The 17618-nt window shown below is 44.1% G+C and overlaps 1 protein-coding gene across 3 annotated transcripts in view; it reads right to left on the bottom strand.

The window, feature by feature from the left end:
- LOC135550385 (diacylglycerol lipase-alpha-like) overlaps nt 1–17618 on the bottom strand; it is a 43966-nt gene that overhangs the window by 22130 nt on the left and 4218 nt on the right. The gene's annotated exons all lie outside the window — the stretch shown is intronic.

Genomic DNA, 17618 nt, shown 5'->3' with positions numbered 1-17618 from the left:
GGAAGAACAGCACATTACGACACAAATCTTCACAACCTTGAACAAAAGAGCGCTTAAAATAGTGGTTTAACACACACACCCTTGGCTTTAACAAATCCTGCCCACAGTACCCAGCATCGCTGCCCTCTGAGAAAGCAAGAGAGGACGAGAAATTTAAAAAAGCAATGTCCACATCATGGCGTGATCAAAAGGCCAGACCCTCTTTCCCCACTGACCAGCTTTCATAATAGCCAAGACTTCCTCAAAGCTCTGCAGCATCAGTCAGACTATAGCAGAACTATCAGTACGCTCTGTTTCTTCTCACAATGAAACTCTCCAGATGGAAAGAGAGAGGTGAAATGGAAATATGGAGGTAAAGAGAGTGTGAGAGGGAGACAGTGGGATAATGGCTAAGATAGTTTATGTGGATAATGTGACCCAGGTAATGAGAGAGGACTTGTTTTAATGGGTCTGTTTGTTACCATATGCTCTGGTAACGTGAACACCCATTTTCAGTCTTCCCTTCATCCAAAAGAGCAGTCTAAAACAAGTCAAAAGTGCCTTAGGCCTAAATTGAACTGAAGTAAAAGAGAGGGAGAGCGTGAGGGATCTGGAGAGGTGGCTAGCCTTAGCTTATAGCGGTATGCCGTTAGCATATTTGGTCAAAACAGAAGCAAAGTCCACTGTCACAAAACACATGGGTAGCAGATGGTTAAAACCGTGTAAGGAACGCCTAGTGTAACAGTGTACCAAGTTTGTGACTCATTTTTATAGAGAATTTAAATAAAGCGTGGGGGCAGGGATCCTAAAACTGCATAAAGTCGGCAACTACATATTCCATGATTTTCAAGACAACTATGTCTAGTGTATGCTTCAATAAAGGCTGGGTAAAACAGTGTGACAGGTCTATATGGTCTCACTACAGGTTAGGACAACATTACTGCTCTGCCACCCCGGTCACCACATTGCTTCCTGTGGGTGTGACTCACATTATAGAGAAGAGGGAAGGAGGAGGGGAATGAGAGAAGAGGGAAAAAAAAGAGTAAATCCCTTGTCATTTAGGCCAAAACAAAATTAGATTAATGAAATATAGCAGGTGCCACAATGTAGGAGGTCTGTCCTCCACCACTTGAGACAGTGACGTCATCACTCCAAACCCTCCTCTCCTCCAGGCCGTGTGCTAGAGCCTAGATACAGGTTGCAGTCCCCATGGGGATCTTACCAGTGGAACACACTACCACTTTAATTGGAAAGGCTATATTAATAGGATCAGTGAAGCAGCACACTCTCCCATACCAATAAGCCCATGTGTTTTTATTGAATCTGATTAGGCCTAGATTTAGAAAAGTCTGGGACAGGTATTGACGGAGGAGATGACTGAGGAGAAGGCTCCCGGGTGGCGCAGCAGTCTAAGGCACTGCATCTCAGTGCTAGAGGTGTCACTACAGACACCCTGGTTCAAATCCAGGCTTTATAACAACCGACCGTGATTGGGAGTCCCATAGGGCGCCGCACAATTGGCCCAGCGTCATCTGGGTTTGCCTGGTGTAGGCCGTCATTGTAAATAAAAAAATTTTCTTAACTGAACTGCCTAGTAAAATAAAGGAGACAAAAATAAAATACAATTGTAGGGAGAAGCAGTTTCTGTTCTCAAACCCCTAACTGTCCCTTTGTCTTTCAGACAGTATAATAGGTTACATATTAACTATTAACATTGCTTGCCTTTTAGGGCCTCTAACAAAGAGTATGGATTTTAATGGCAGGCGTAAACAGCTTTCCTTTGCCAACTGGTAGGCTATTCTAGGAACTACACATGTAACTGTATGCCAGTCAACACAAATCCACAATACCCAGGTCATAGAAACTGTATGGAATACAGCCATACAGTAGAATTCATTTTGGGATAAATTCCTTTGATGATAAAAAAAAATAGTAAGCCCAAGTACTACAACACAGGCTGATCCATACTCCTTGGTTTGGCTGTACTCCATTAGTGCTCATACTGACAACACCCAGCTCATCTCACAGTAATATCCACTGTCCAACTCCAAGCCCTCCCATATGGCAATGACCTCCCCAGAGCCCACTCAAGCAGTGTTCCGCCGTCCAGCCGGCCAGTGACCTCTGCTGAAATAGGTTTTTCTACTGTAGCTTCAAAACGAGGATATTAAGCATTCTCATCAGTGCACGTCTTAAACCCACAGGCCACCGCATACGCTTAGCATAGGGCATCCATCACCCTAGAGATGTGTAAGACACCGGGTAAACATTTATCAAATGCACTTTGGTAGGTAGAACTGGGGTTCTGTGGAATTGGAAATCTTTTGAAAGCTTTTTCTTTCGTGGTGTAACATGAAGAAATAGAGAAATATTGTAGGGATATAATAATGAGCAATTTTATTAAACAGACTCAGCATCAACAACATGGCAGGAAAGCTAAGTGATACTAAGAGACTCGGCGAGACTAAGAGACTTCCAGGTCATAAAGACCTCAAAGAAGAACATTTTAGGAATGTGGATGGCACCTTCAGCTTGGAAATGCAGAGACCATATTAAGCTGTTAGAAATGTCCCAAAACCAGTTGAAGAGAGAACATACAGTACCAGTCAAAGGTTTGCACAGACCTAGTCATTCCAGGGTTTCTCTTTATTTTTACAATTTTCTACATTGTAGAATAGTGAAGACTTCAAAACTATTACATTTCACACATGGAATCATGTAGTATTAAAAAAAAGTGTTAAAACGAATCTAAATATATTTGATACATTTGAGATTCTTCAAAGTAGCCACCCTTCGTCTTGATGACAGCTTTGCACACTCTTAGCATTCTCTCAACCAGTTTCATGAGGTAGCCCCCCCGGAATGCATTTCAATTCACAGGTGTGCCTTGTTAAGTTAATTTGTGGAATGTTTTTCCTTCTTAAGCCGTTTGAGCCAATCAGTTGTGATGTGACAAGGTAGGGGTGGTATACAAAATATTGCCCTATTTGGTAAAAGACCAAATCCATATTATGGCAAGAACAGCTCAAATGAGCAAAGAGAAACGACAGGCCATTAAATGAATTTCTTTATCATGTCCCTTTGGGGAAATGTAGTATTGTGTATGTGGTTTCAGGCCACTCTGCAAGACAGTTCTCTATTTTCTGTCAACTGTGAGTCATAGAATCTCTCACTACTACAATCTATTCTAATTTGGATCTGTGAATCTAATTTGGATCTGTGAATCCAACTAACATGTGTTTTGTGGAATGTTTGTATGACAAGTCCCTGCATGTGAGAAATGTTTTGTTCCCCACACAGCACACACAGAGGAACCTCTTCAGCATAGTGCTTTGTCTGTCCAGTGACGTCACTCAAAACAATTATTAAAACCCTTTCCTATATTAAAATGACCTAGTGGCCTCATGGGTGGAATATTAACATTTTCTCTCACACACACACACACACATATATATAAATTATTTATCAAACCATGGAGGTCTGGATTTGGAGTCACACTCAAAATTAAAGTGGAAAACCACACTACAGGCTGATCCAACTTTTATGTAATGTCCTTAAAACAAGTCAAAATGAGGCTCAGTAGTGTGTGTGGCCTCCACGTGCCTGTATGACCTCCCTACAACGCCTGGGCATGCTCCTGATGAGGTGGTGGATGGTCTCCTGAGGGATCTTCCGGTTCCGGGTTGGAGCGAGCGGTCGCATCTACACTTCGGTCCGCAGGTAGTATAACTTTTCATTACATTTCATTATAGTACAACGGTTTGATTTGTCTAATCTTAGCAATTTCTTCTTAGCTAGCTACATAGCCGTCTTTGTATCAAAGATAATTGCATAATTATCGTATTTCGCCGTCCTAACGTATCTGCCCAGCAGCTAGCTAAGCAGCTAGCTAACATCCACTGTCCACCAGCACTGTAGAAACTATTACACTCAACTGAACGACTCGATTAGCGTAGTGTCAGCTAGCTACATAGTTGTCTTCGCTGTCTTCGTATCCAAGATAATTGTGTAGTTTAGAGTGTGTAGACTTAGAGTGATTATCTTAATTTACCGAGGTTAGCTAGCCACCTATTTGTCGTCCTTAACATAGGAGATGCTGCTAGCTAGCTAGCCAACAGCTAGCCAACCTCTACCGAATTGAACTTCAACTACCCGGTCAACATTCCGCGTCGCTCCACAGGTAGTATCACATTTTCATTTCACTTCATTACAGTACAACGGTTTGATTTGTTTGATCGTAGCTAGCCAGCTACATAGCCGTCTTTGTATCTAAGACAATTGTGTAGTCTGGAGCGATTTTCTAGGTTAGCTGGCCAGCTATTGTCGTTCTTTTAACATAGCTAGCCAGCTAGCCCCCGAATAGCAGCACTGTAGAAACTATTACAGTACAACGGTTTGATTTGTTTGATCGTAGCTAGCCAGCTACATAGCCGTCTTTGTATCTAAGACAATTGTGTAGCCTAGAGCGATTTTCTAGGTTAGCTAGCCAGCTATTGTCGTTCTTTTAAGGTAACGTAACGCAATCAACCTGCTAGCTAGCCAGCTAGCCCCGAATAGCAGCACTGTAGAAACTATTACACTCGACGGAACGACTTGATTAGTGTAGTGTCAACATCGCAGCCACTACCAGCTAGCCTACTCCAGCAGTACTGTATCATTTCAATCATTTTAGTCAATAAGATTCTTGCTACGTAAGCTTAACTTTCTGAACATTGAGACGTGTAGTCCACTTGTCATTCCAATCTCCTTTGCATTAGCGTAGCCTCTTCTGTAGCCTGTCAACTATGTGTCTATCTATCCCTGTTCTCTCCTCTCTGCACAGACCATACAAACGCTCCACACCGCGTGGCCGCGGCCACCCTAATCTGGTGGTCCCAGCGCGCACGACACACGTGGAGTTCCAGGTCTCCGGTAGCCTCTGGAACTGCCGATCTGCGGCCAACAAGGCAGAGTTCATCTCAGCCTATGCCTCCCTCCAGTCCCTCGACTTCTTGGCACTGACGGAAACATGGATCACCACAGATAACACTGCTACTCCTACTGCTCTCTCTTCGTCCGCCCACGTGTTCTCGCACACCCCGAGAGCTTCTGGTCAGCGGGGTGGTGGCACCGGGATCCTCATCTCTCCCAAGTGGTCATTCTCTCTCTCTCCCCTTACCCATCTGTCTATCGCCTCCTTTGAATTCCATGCTGTCACAGTTACCAGCCCTTTCAAGCTTAACATCCTTATCATTTATCGCCCTCCAGGTTCCCTCGGAGAGTTCATCAATGAGCTTGATGCCTTGATAAGCTCCTTTCCTGAGGACGGCTCACCTCTCACAGTCCTGGGCGACTTTAACCTCCCCACGTCTACCTTTGACTCATTCCTCTCTGCCTCCTTCTTTCCACTCCTCTCCTCTTTTGACCTCACCCTCTCACCTTCCCCCCTACTCACAAGGCAGGCAATACGCTCGACCTCATCTTTACTAGATGCTGTTCTTCCACTAACCTCATTGCAACTCCCCTCCAAGTCTCCGACCACTACCTTGTATCCTTTTCCCTCTCGCTCTCATCCAACACTTCCCACACTGCCCCTACTCGGATGGTATCGCGCCGTCCCAACCTTCGCTCTCTCTCCCCCGCTACTCTCTCCTCTTCCATCCTATCATCTCTTCCCTCTGCTCATACCTTCTCCAACCTATCTCCTGATTCTGCCTCCTCAACCCTCCTCTCTTCCCTTTCTGCATCCTTTGACTCTCTATGTCCCCTATCCTCCAGGCCGGCTCGGTCCTCCCCTCCCGCTCCGTGGCTCGATGACTCATTGCGAGCTCACAGAACAGAGCTCCGGGCAGCCGAGCGGAAATGGAGGAAAACTCGCATCCATGCGGACCTGGCATCCTTTCACTCCCTCCTCTCTACATTTTCCTCCTCTGTCTCTGCTGCTAAAGCCACTTTCTACCACTCTAAATTCCAAGCATCTGCCTCTAACCCTAGGAAGCTCTTTGCCACCTTCTCCTCCCTCCTGAATCCTCCTCCCCCTCCCCCCCCTCCTCCCTCTCTGCAGATGACTTCGTCAACCATTTTGAAAAGAAGGTCGACGACATCCGATCCTCGTTTGCTAAGTCAAACGACACCGCTGGTTCTGCTCACACTGCCCTACCCTGTGCTCTGACCTCTTTCTCCCTCTCTCTCCAGATGAAATCTCGCTTCTTGTGACGGCCGGCCGCCCAACAACCTGCCCGCTTGACCCTATCCCCTCCTCTCTTCTCCAGACCATTTCCGGAGACCTTCTCCCTTACCTCACCTCGCTCATCAACTCATCCCTGACCGCTGGCTACGTCCCTTCCGTCTTCAAGAGAGCGAGAGTTGCACCCCTTCTGAAAAAACCTACACTCGATCCCTCCGATGTCAACAACTACAGACCAGTATCCCTTCTTTCTTTTCTCTCCAAAACTCTTGAACGTGCCGTCCTTGGCCAGCTCTCCCGCTATCTCTCTCAGAATGACCTACTTGATCCAAATCAGTCAGGTTTCAAGACTAGTCATTCAACTGAGACTGCTCTTCTCTGCATCACGGAGGCGCTCCGCACTGCTAAAGCTAACTCTCTCTCCTCTGCTCTCATCCTTCTAGACCTATCGGCTGCCTTCGATACTGTGAACCATCAGATCCTCCTCTCCACCCTCTCCGAGTTGGGCATCTCCGGCGCGGCCCACGCTTGGATTGCGTCCTACCTGACAGGTCGCTCCTACCAGGTGGCGTGGCGAGAATCTGTCTCCTCGCCACGCGCTCTCACCACTGGTGTCCCCCAGGGCTCTGTTCTAGGCCCTCTCCTATTCTCGCTATACACCAAGTCACTTGGCTCTGTCATAACCTCACATGGTCTCTCCTATCATTGCTATGCAGACGACACACAATTAATCTTCTCCTTTCCCCCTTCTGATGACCAGGTGGCGAATCGCATCTCTGCATGTCTGGCAGACATATCAGTGTGGATGACGGATCACCACCTCAAGCTGAACCTCGGCAAGACGGAGCTGCTCTTCCTCCCGGGGAAGGACTGCCCGTTCCATGATCTCGCCATCACGGTTGACAACTCCATTGTGTCCTCCTCCCAGAGCGCTAAGAACCTTGGCGTGATCCTGGACAACACCCTGTCGTTCTCAACCAACATCATGGCGGTGGCCCGTTCCTGTAGGTTCATGCTCTACAACATCCGCAGAGTACGACCCTGCCTCACACAGGAAGCGGCGCAGGTCCTAATCCAGGCACTTGTCATCTCCCGTCTGGATTACTGCAACTCGCTGTTGGCTGGGCTCCCTGCCTGTGCCATTAAACCCCTACAACTCATCCAGAACGCCGCAGCCCGTCTGGTGTTCAACCTTCCCAAGTTCTCTCACGTCACCCCGCTCCTCCGCTCTCTCCACTGGCTTCCAGTTGAAGCTCGCATCCGCTACAAGACCATGGTGCTTGCCTACGGAGCTGTGAGGGGAACGGCACCGCAGTACCTCCAGGCTCTGATCAGGCCCTACACCCAAACAAGGGCACTGCGTTCATCCACCTCTGGCCTGCTCGCCTCCCTACCAGAGGAAGTACAGTTCCCGCTCAGCCCAGTCAAAACTGTTCGCTGCTCTGGCCCCCCAATGGTGGAACAAACTCCCTCACGACGCCAGGACAGCGGAGTCAATCCCCACCTTCCGGAGACACCTGAAACCCCACCTCTTCAAGGAATACCTAGGATAGGATAAGTAATCCTTCTCACCCCCCCTTAATGATTTAGATGCACTATTGTAAAGTGGCTGTTCCACTGGATGTCAGAAGGTGAATTCACCAATTTGTAAGTCGCTCTGGATAAGAGTGTCTGCTAAATGACTTAAATGTAATGTAATGTAAAATGGATCTCCTCCCAGACCTGGACTAAAGCATCTGCCAACTCCTGGACAGTCTGTGGTACAATGTGGTGTTAGTTGATGGAGCGAGACATGATGTCCCAGACGTGCTCAATTGGATTCAGGTCTGGGGAACTGGCGGGCCAGTCCATAGCATCAATGCCTTCCTCTTGCAGGAACTGCTGACACACTACAGCCACATGAGGTCTAGCATTGTCTTGCATTAGGAGGAACCCAGGGCCAACCGCACCAGCATATGGTCTCACAAGGGGTCTGAGGATCTCATCTCGGTACCTAATGGCAGTCAGGCTACCTCTGGCGAGCAATTGGAGGGCTGTGTGGCCTCCCAAAGAAATGCCACCCCACACCATGACTGACCCACCGCCAAACCGGTCATGCTGGAGGATGTTGCAGGCAGCAGAACTTTCTCCACGGCAACTCCAGACTCTGTCACATGTGCTCAGTGTGAACCTGCTTTCATCTGTGAAGAGCACAGTGCGCCAGTGGCAAATTTGCCAATCTTGGTGTTCTCTGGCAAATGCCAAACGTCCTGCACGGTGTTGGGCTGTAAGCACAACCCCCACATGTGGACGTCGGGCCCTCATACCACCCTCATGGAGGCTGTTTCTGAATGTTAGAGCAGACATGCACATTTGTGGCCTGCTGGAGGTCATTTTGCAGGGCTCTGGCAGTGCTCCTCTTGCTCCTCCTTGCACAAAGGCGGAGGTAGCGGTCCTGCTGCTGGGTTGTTGCCCTCCTACGGCCTCCTCCACGTCTCCTGATGTACTGGCCTGTCTCCTGGTAGCGCCTCCATGCTCTGGACACTACGCTGACAGACACAGCAAACCTTCTTGTCACATCTCATTTTGATCTATCAAATAACTGATGGATACAGTAATATTTCAGTAGTGAAATTAGGTTTATTGGATTAAAAGAAAATGTGCAATATGCATCAAAACAAAATTAGACCGGTGCATAAATCTGGGCACCCCAATATAGAAATCACATCAATATCTAGTAGAGGCTCCTTTTGCTAAAATAACAGCCTCTAGATGCTTCCCATAGCCTCTAATGAGTGTCTGGATTCTGGATGAAGGTATTTTGGACCATTCCTCCTTGCAAAACATCTCCAGTTCAGTTAGGTTTGATGGTTGCCGAGCATGGACAGCCCGCTTCAAATCATCCCACAGATTCTCAGATTCTCTTGCACCCCAGTATCTCTACCTGCACATCATCTGCGCATATATCACTCCATTATTAATGCTAAATTGTAATTATTTTCACCTCTATGGCCAATTTACTGCCTACCTCCCTACTCTTCTACATCTGCACACACTGTACATAGATCTCTCTTTTTCTTTTCTGTTATTGACTGTACGTTTGTTTGTGTAACTGTGTTGTTCTTGGTCGCACAGCTATGCTTCATCTTGGCCAGGTCGCAGTTTTAAATGAAAACTTGTCCTCACCTAGCCTACCTTGTTAAATAAAAGTGAAAAAAAAATAGCCCATTACAATTAACTATTTTACACGGCCATTTGTTTAGTGAGCTATACTACATTTGACAGTAGGTTTAATACCGGATCCCTATTTCACATACTAGTTACAGCAGGTTCATTGTGCCAAGCTTGTTTATGCAGCACATTAAACCAAACTGTTCCTGTCTCATACAGCATTTTGAGTCCAACTGGGGCAGTCTCCACGTGCCATTTGCATCAGGTCAAGTGTAAGTGGGTCACACAGTGATGCTTTATGCTTAAGTTTGGTAAGCAAACATCTTGCCTCCCGCTCTCTCTCCGTTTTAGGCCAACTCAGGAGGGTTCGCCCATAAAAGCAAATAGACTGTCTCTGGACCTTAGCACATCTCTGCAAACACAGAGAGCAATACAACTGGTTTGAAAATAAACAAGCCAGGTTATCACTCCCATTACTGTCATAAAGCTCTAAATTGTGGTGTTTGTAATGCTTTCCTTCAGGTGAGGTTAGAAAAAGGCTGCTCTCATATAGGCTAGGCCTACTATTAAATCAAACATTACAGAGAAAATTCATTTTCAAAAAGCTTGGTAAAATCAGGTTAACTTCTTATCAAACATACTGCCTATCACCCTAGGTGGCCTTTTTACCTGATAGAAAATCTCATCATAGTAAAGTAATTGAGGCCATGACCCAAACCCACCCACTCCAAACCATCAGCACCAACTTGGACCCACATTTCATTTCACAGCCATTTGAGGCCTGATGAATTTGAGGAGGTCGGAAAGATGGAGGTATATTGGTAAGTAATTTGATGTGTGATTAGTAGATTAGTTATTTAAATGCAGTTCAATTATCCCCAGTCCAATGATTCAGCCTCTCTGTCGGTATGGCTGGTTGACATTCTTTGACACTTCATCTGAAAGCTAGCTGTCACCTCATTGCAATGCCTTGAGGGGACTGTGTATATGGAGGTATCTATAATTATTGGATCCCTTGATAAAGACAAGCCAAAAAAAACAGTATAAAAAATAATACTGAGCTATAGTGTGCCCCAAAAATACAAACAATTGTATGACCTAAAAATATAATTTCTCAAAGAGATTTTGTTGAACAAGTAATAAAAAATAAAATTCAAAAATAAAAGGTCTCAGAATTATTGGATCCCCCGGATTTCAAAAATCCAGCACCCTCCAAGGATAACAATGCTGAGCCTTTTTTTTAAATGTTTTATAAGATTGGAGAAACCATTGGGATTGATCATAGACCATTCCTCCATACAGAATCCTTCTATATCCTTCCTCTATACTTATTGACTTATGTGTGCTTGGGGTCAATGTCTTGCTGGAAGATTCACAAGTTTCAGTCTCCTGGCAGAGGCAGCCAGGATTTTGGTTAAAATGTCATGGTACTTGATACAATTCTTGATGTGATTGACCTTATTCGGTGCCCCTGGAGATTGCTAAACAGCATTCGAATTTGGATTGGAACCGGTGCTATGGGTCATTTCCATGTAAAATTACTCATGAGCACCAACATGTTAAGTTCATAGGACCATGTCAAATGAAACTACGAGTCATATATATATAGCCTTGCGAAAGTATTCGGCCCCCTTGAACTTTGTGACCTTTTGCCACATTTCAGGCTTCAAACAAAGATATAAAACTATTTTTTTTGTGAAGAATCATCAACAAGTGGGACACAATCATGAAGTGGAACGACATTTATTGGATATTTCAAACTTTAACAAATCAAAAACTGAAAAATTGGGCGTGCAAAATTATTCAGCCCCCATTAAGTTAATACTTTGTAGCGCCACCTTTTGCTGCGATTACAGCTGTAAGTCGCTTGGGGTATGTCTATCAGTTTTGCACATCGAGAGAATGACATTTTTTCCCATTCCTCCTTGCAAAACAGCTCGAGCTCAGTGAGGTTGGATGGATTTGTGAACAACAGTTTTCAGTTCTTTCCACAGATTCTCGATTGGATTCAGGTCTGGACTTTGACTTGGCCATTCTAACACCTGGATATGTTTATTTTTGAACCATTCCATTGTCGATTTTGCTTTATGTTTTGGATCATTGTCTTGTTGGAAGACAAATCTCCGTCCTAGTCTCAGGTCTTTTGCAGACTCCATCAGGTTTTCTTCCAGAATGGTCCTGTATTTGGCTCCATGCATCTTCCCATCAATGTTAACCATCTTCCCTGTCCCTGCTGAAGAAAAGCAGGCCCAAACCATGATGCTGCCACCACCATGTTTGACAGTGGGGATGGTGATGAGCTGTGTTGCTTTTACGCCAAACATAACGTTTTGCATTATTGCCAAAAAGTTCAATTTTGGTTTCATCTGACCAGAGCACCTTCTTCCACATGTTTGGTGTGTCTCCCAGGTGGCTTGTGGCAAACTTTAAACGACACTTTTTATGGATATCTTTAAGAAATGGCTTTCTTCTTGCCACTCTTCCATAAAGGCCAGATTTGTGCAATATACGACAGATTGTTGTCCAATGGACAGAGTCTCCCACCTCAGCTGTAGATCTCTGCAGTTCATCCAGAGTGATCATGGGCCTCTTGGCTGCATCTCTGATCAGTCTTCTCCTTGTATGAGCTGAAAGTTTAGAAGGACAGCCAGGTCTTGGTAGATTTGCAGTGGTCTGAGACTCCTTCCATTTCAATATTATCGCTTGCACAGTGCTCCTTGGGATGTTTAAAGCTTGGGAAATCTTTTTGTATCCAAATCCGGCTTTAAACTTCTTCACGACAGTATCTCGGACCTGCCTGGTGTGTTCCTTGTTCTTCATGATGCTCTCTGTGCTTTTAACGGACCTGTGAGACTATCACAGTGCAGGTGCATTTATACGGAGACTTGATTACACACAGGTGGATTGTATTTATCATCATTAGTCATTTAGGTCAACATTGGATCATTCAGAGATCCTCACTGAACTTCTGGAGAGAGTTTGCTGCACTGAAAGTAAAGGGGCTGAATAATTTTGCACGCCCAATTTCTCAGTTTTTGATTTGTTAAAAAAGTTTGAAATATCCAATAAATGTCGTTCCACTTCATGATTGTGTCCCACTTGTTGTTGATTCTTCACAAAAAAAACACAGTTTTATATCTTTATCTTTAGGCTAATCCATCCACCTGACAAGTGTTGCATTTCAAGAAGCTGATTAAACAGCTCAATCATTATACATGTGTACCTTGTGCTGGAGACAATAATAGACCACTCTAAAATGTGCAGTTTTGTCATACAACACAATGCCACAGATGTCTCAAGTTGAGGGAGCATGCAATTGGCATGCTGACTACAGGAATGTCCACCAAAGCCATTGCCAGAGAATTTAATGTTCATTTCTTTACCATAAGCCACCTCCAACGTTGTTTTAGAGAATTTGGCAGTACGTCCAACCGGCCTCATAACTGCAGGCCACGTGTAACATGCCAGCCCAAGACCTCCACATCTAGCTTCTTCACCTGCGGGATCATCAGAGACAAGCCACCCGGACACCTGCACAACCTAAGAATTTCTGCACATGTAGCGTGGTTCGTTCTGCGTTGTTGTGTACTTTTAATTAGGACGCTGCCACAACTGAAGGTCTGCGAGTGGAATTATTTTTATTTGCCCTGCACACGAAGAGACAACACACATTATGTTAACCCTTGGCACAGTCCTAGCTCTCAGGCACCTTGCTAGCCGAAGGTCAGGCAAAAGAGAACAATAAGGGGGTACAGAAATAAAGATAACCCACGATGGGCAAAACCAAAATATACACAACTTTTACAATCACATGTATGTACAATATTGATATGAAAAAGTGTTTGTACACCAAAGAAAAACATTAGCTATGCAGCTGTAATTAAATTTAAAAAAACACAGAATAATTATTATCATCCCCTCTTGACCTGGCCTATTTGAATTGGTCCTTGTGTGCAACTTGGTGCATAATCTAGGGGAACATCACACTGGTACACACGCACTGTCAGAAACATCACAGGGAAATTCATCTGCATGTGCGTTGTCCTCCGCAGGTCTTGACCTGACTGCAGTTCAGTGTCTTAATTCACTTCTGTGGGCAAATGCTCTTCTTTGATGGCCACTGGCACGTTGCTTGTACCGGGCAGATTGCAGACCGCGTGTATGGTGTGGGAGAGCGGTATACTCACCCATATGTCAACATTGTGAACAGAGTGCCCCATGGTGGCGGTGGGGTTATGGTATGGGCAGGCATAAGCGACGGACAATGAACACAACTGTATTTTATCAATGGCAATTTCAATGCACAGAGATACTGTGACGAGATCCTGAGGCCCATCGTTGTGCCATTCATCCGCCACATGACAATGCTCAGCCCCATGTCGCAAGGATCTGTTCACATTTCCTGGAAGCTGAAAATATCCCAGTTCTTCCATGGCCTGCATACTCACCAGACATGTCACCCATTGAGCATGTTTGGGATGCTCTGGATCGATGTGTACAACAGCGTGTTCAACTTCCCGCCAATATCCATCAACTTCGCAGTCAGTAAAGAGGAATGGGACAACATTCCACAGACCACAATCAACAGCCTGATCAACTCTATGTGAAGGAGATGTGTTGTGCAGCATGAGGCAAATGGTGGTCACACCAGATACGAACTTGTTTGCTGATCCATGCCCCAAATTTTATTTTTTTAAAGTATCTTTTAACAGATGCATATCTGTATTCCCAGTCAGGTGAAATCCATAGTTTAGGGCCTAATTAATTAAAATTGCCTGATATCCTTATTTGAACTGTAACTCAGTAAAATCTTTGAAATTGTTGCATTTATATTTTTGTTCAGTAGTTTAAGAAACATTGCCTTGTGCCTTAAAATTCCATTACCAAAACCCCACATATCTTTAAGATATTTTCAAATCTTTCTCCCTCATGAGAAAGGGAGGATAATTAAAGTTCACAGAAGTAAGAAGATAGAGACCTATCAACTAGCTAGTGTTTTTACTATGATACATTTTGTTTATGAATGATTTGGTTATTAAAAACTGAAATTGTGTTACCAAATCGGTAACAGAATACCTGCAATTACATTGGCTACACTGGGAAATCCTAACAGTCACAAACCACAGTTGCTACCATCCTCCCTTCCACTGCCATACTGTTATGTTCAGCTGATAACGGTTTTCTTTCTATTTCTGTCATCTGGTCATCAAAGCAAAAATGTGAAAACTCTGGACAAACCCTACCGGCAGGTAGCCTAGAGGTTAAGAGTATTGGGCCAGTAACAGAAAGGTCGCTGGTTCAAAATGGCAGAGTGATTTCTGCATATTGCACCCTTAAATGTGAAAAGACACATTTTGGTTGAATGCATTAATTTGTGCAACTGACCATGTACCTCGCTCTCCAATGCATGTCACCTCTCACTGACATCTACCCATGACTTCCCTCTCATTCCATTTACTGTTACCAGCATCTTCACCCACTGAGCACTGACCGACACCGGACAGAGTTTTGTCAGTCCACCCTGGCCTTGATTTCAATGTCCACAGTCATAGTTTTTTGGTCCAGTCTGGAGCAGAGTTTATTTAAACACAGACGTCTGGACCAACCTTCATCTGGCCTAAACATAGATGTCCATGATTGGTTCAGATTTGGTCCAGTCCGGACCAAATCTGAACCAATCATAGACATCTATGTGTCGCAGGTTTGGACAGTAGAGTAAAGAAAAGTAGAGATTAGAGTATAATGTAGTACTCTAATGTCTGGTATTGTATTGAACACTGCTGTGCTGAGAGTTTTTCAAACTCAAGGTGTCATGTCACAGCTGACACCCCATTCTTTCTGAAGACATCTTTGAATTTGGAGCTGACATTTTTTGGAAAGGAAATATCAATCAGTTTGTGACCATTTACCTAAATGATGTTACAATCTTTGCTTAGTTCTTTCAATAAATGTGGTTTTGTAAAATGTTCAGTGTACATTTGTTGAATTACTCCTTGTGCATAGAGTTGATAAACTTTAAAATCAATAGTTTTTATTTGGCATACATTTTAAGTGGGTTTGCCCTTCGAAAGAACAATGCATATGCAGAAAATACCTCATTCTGTAAAATATGTTGGTGGATCTTTGACACTTTGATGACACTCAGGAGGCAGTGTTCTTCAATTTCATAAAACATTTTAGAAAAAGGCTTAGTGTCGTTATCCTCATAAAGGGAGGACTTTCGTTACACTTTCAAGTAAGTTAGAGAAAACACTGACATTGAACAACTGTAATAATACATTTGATCCAATACCTCTAATAAATCCTTAAATACAGTAATGCAATTTCTTCTCATAAATCAGGGAGAAAACACACGGTTCTATGCGACAGGAAGGCTCTATTTTCTCTGTCCAGGCTCAGACATCAAAATGAATATATAGATATAAAAACTCCCAGTAATTTATTGGGTAAATCACCAACGTTTCGGATGCCAAGTTAATATATTGAGTGTGCGACTATTTTATATCTTATAGTTTATTCTCCGTTAGTCAGCACCTCTACATAGAATAATGTTCTCTGGGTGTGCGCCAGCTCATGCTTTTTTATCAGACTCAAAAGACAGAGACTTTACTGCACATAATGCATAATGAGTACACACAAACAAGTGGGCTACACAATCTGAACTTCATATTTACACACATACATCCAAATGCATATACTATCACACAAAGTCACAGAATAGAGTGTGGAGGGAGGAGAGGTGAAAGGGATTGAGTGGGCGGGAGTGTGAGCGAAAGACAGAGAAAGAGGCAGAGGGAGAGTGGGAGTGAGTGGCACATGGCTTTCAGTCTAAAAAAGGGAAAGAGCGGCATGAAGCCAAAACCAGAACCTGGATTAGCTAGATAAAGAATGGGGGGGGGGGGGGAATAAAATGTAGGTTTCTTCACTGTGGAAATGGTGCAAACGCATGACACTGTTTTCGCGGTCACAAACGTCTTCTAAAATATGAATAGACAATGAGCGTGTGGGTAGAGTGAGAAGAAGTGAGTCCAGGGAGAAAGATGGATGGATAAAGCAAATAGATGAGACAGGAAAAGAGGGAGAGATAGGCTAGAGATTTCATGTTAAAGGTAGGCTGGATGGTGCATGGAAGAGGATGTCGTAATAAAAAGAGAGGTGAAGGAGGAAAATGGAGGAGTAGGCCTACTAGGAGAAGAAATGGAGGAGGAGAACGTGTGATGAGTATATAGGAACTCACAAGAGAGAAGCTCTGTGTATAGTGTGACACTGACCCAGGCAGAAAGGGAGAGAGCTGCACATGGAGGCTGGAGCAGACGGGTACAGGGCTGGGAGCCGAGAGACAGAGGGAGGGAGAGACAGGGCCCTGCTGCAACTGCACTGCTCTGCCAGCCTGGGTTAACATCCCCCTGTGGACTCTCGATAATGTCCCAATCTCTCCCCTATTCATGCCGAACACCTCACCAATACACTTCACCCCTAATATCCTCCTCAGTGCTCACACCGCAAGGCTGGGCTCGCAAAATACACAACGCACTGGGAGTTTTCCCCCTATGCTTCCACAAACACCTATGTCCTTTCACCACCACACACTAGAACAAATACAGTATGTGGCATTCAGTCACGTCCATAATTATTGGCACCCTTGATAAAGATGAGGAAAAAAAGACTGATCCCTCCCAATGTGTTCTCATATCTCAAAACATTTAAACAAAAAGGCTCAATGCTGTTAACAGGGGAAGCAATCATTTTGACCACCTTTTTTAGAAGAAATATTACTTGTTAAACTAAATATATTTCTCGAGAAAATGCATTTGCAAAAAAAATAATATAACTTCCCTCAAAAATGTTGCATACAATATCAAATCAAATTTTATTTGTCACATACACATGGTTTGCAGATGTTAATGCGAGTGTAGCGAAATGCTTGTGCTTCTAGTTCCGACAATGCAGTAATAACCAACAAGTAATCTAACTAACAATTCCTAAACTACTGTCTTATACACAGTGTAAGGGGATAAAGAATATGTACATAAGGATATATGAATGAGTGATGGTACAGGGCAGCATAGGCAAGATACAGTAGATGGTATCGAGTACAGTATATACATATGAGATGAGTATGTAAACAAAGTGGCATAGTTAAAGTGGCTAGTGATACATGTATTACATGTACATGTATTACATAAGGATGCAGTCGATGATATAGAGTACAGTATATACAGTATATACGTATGCATATGCATATGAGATGAATAATGTTGGGTAAGTAACATATAAGGTAGCATTGTTTAAAGGGGCTAGTGAGATATATAGCTCAGTATTT

Source organism: Oncorhynchus masou, chromosome 1 (genome assembly GCF_036934945.1).
Source record: "Oncorhynchus masou masou isolate Uvic2021 chromosome 1, UVic_Omas_1.1, whole genome shotgun sequence".
Classification (NCBI taxonomy): domain Eukaryota; kingdom Metazoa; phylum Chordata; class Actinopteri; order Salmoniformes; family Salmonidae; genus Oncorhynchus; species Oncorhynchus masou.
Note: the sequence above shows the minus strand (reverse complement) of the source record. Positions and strands in the feature narration are given on the sequence as shown.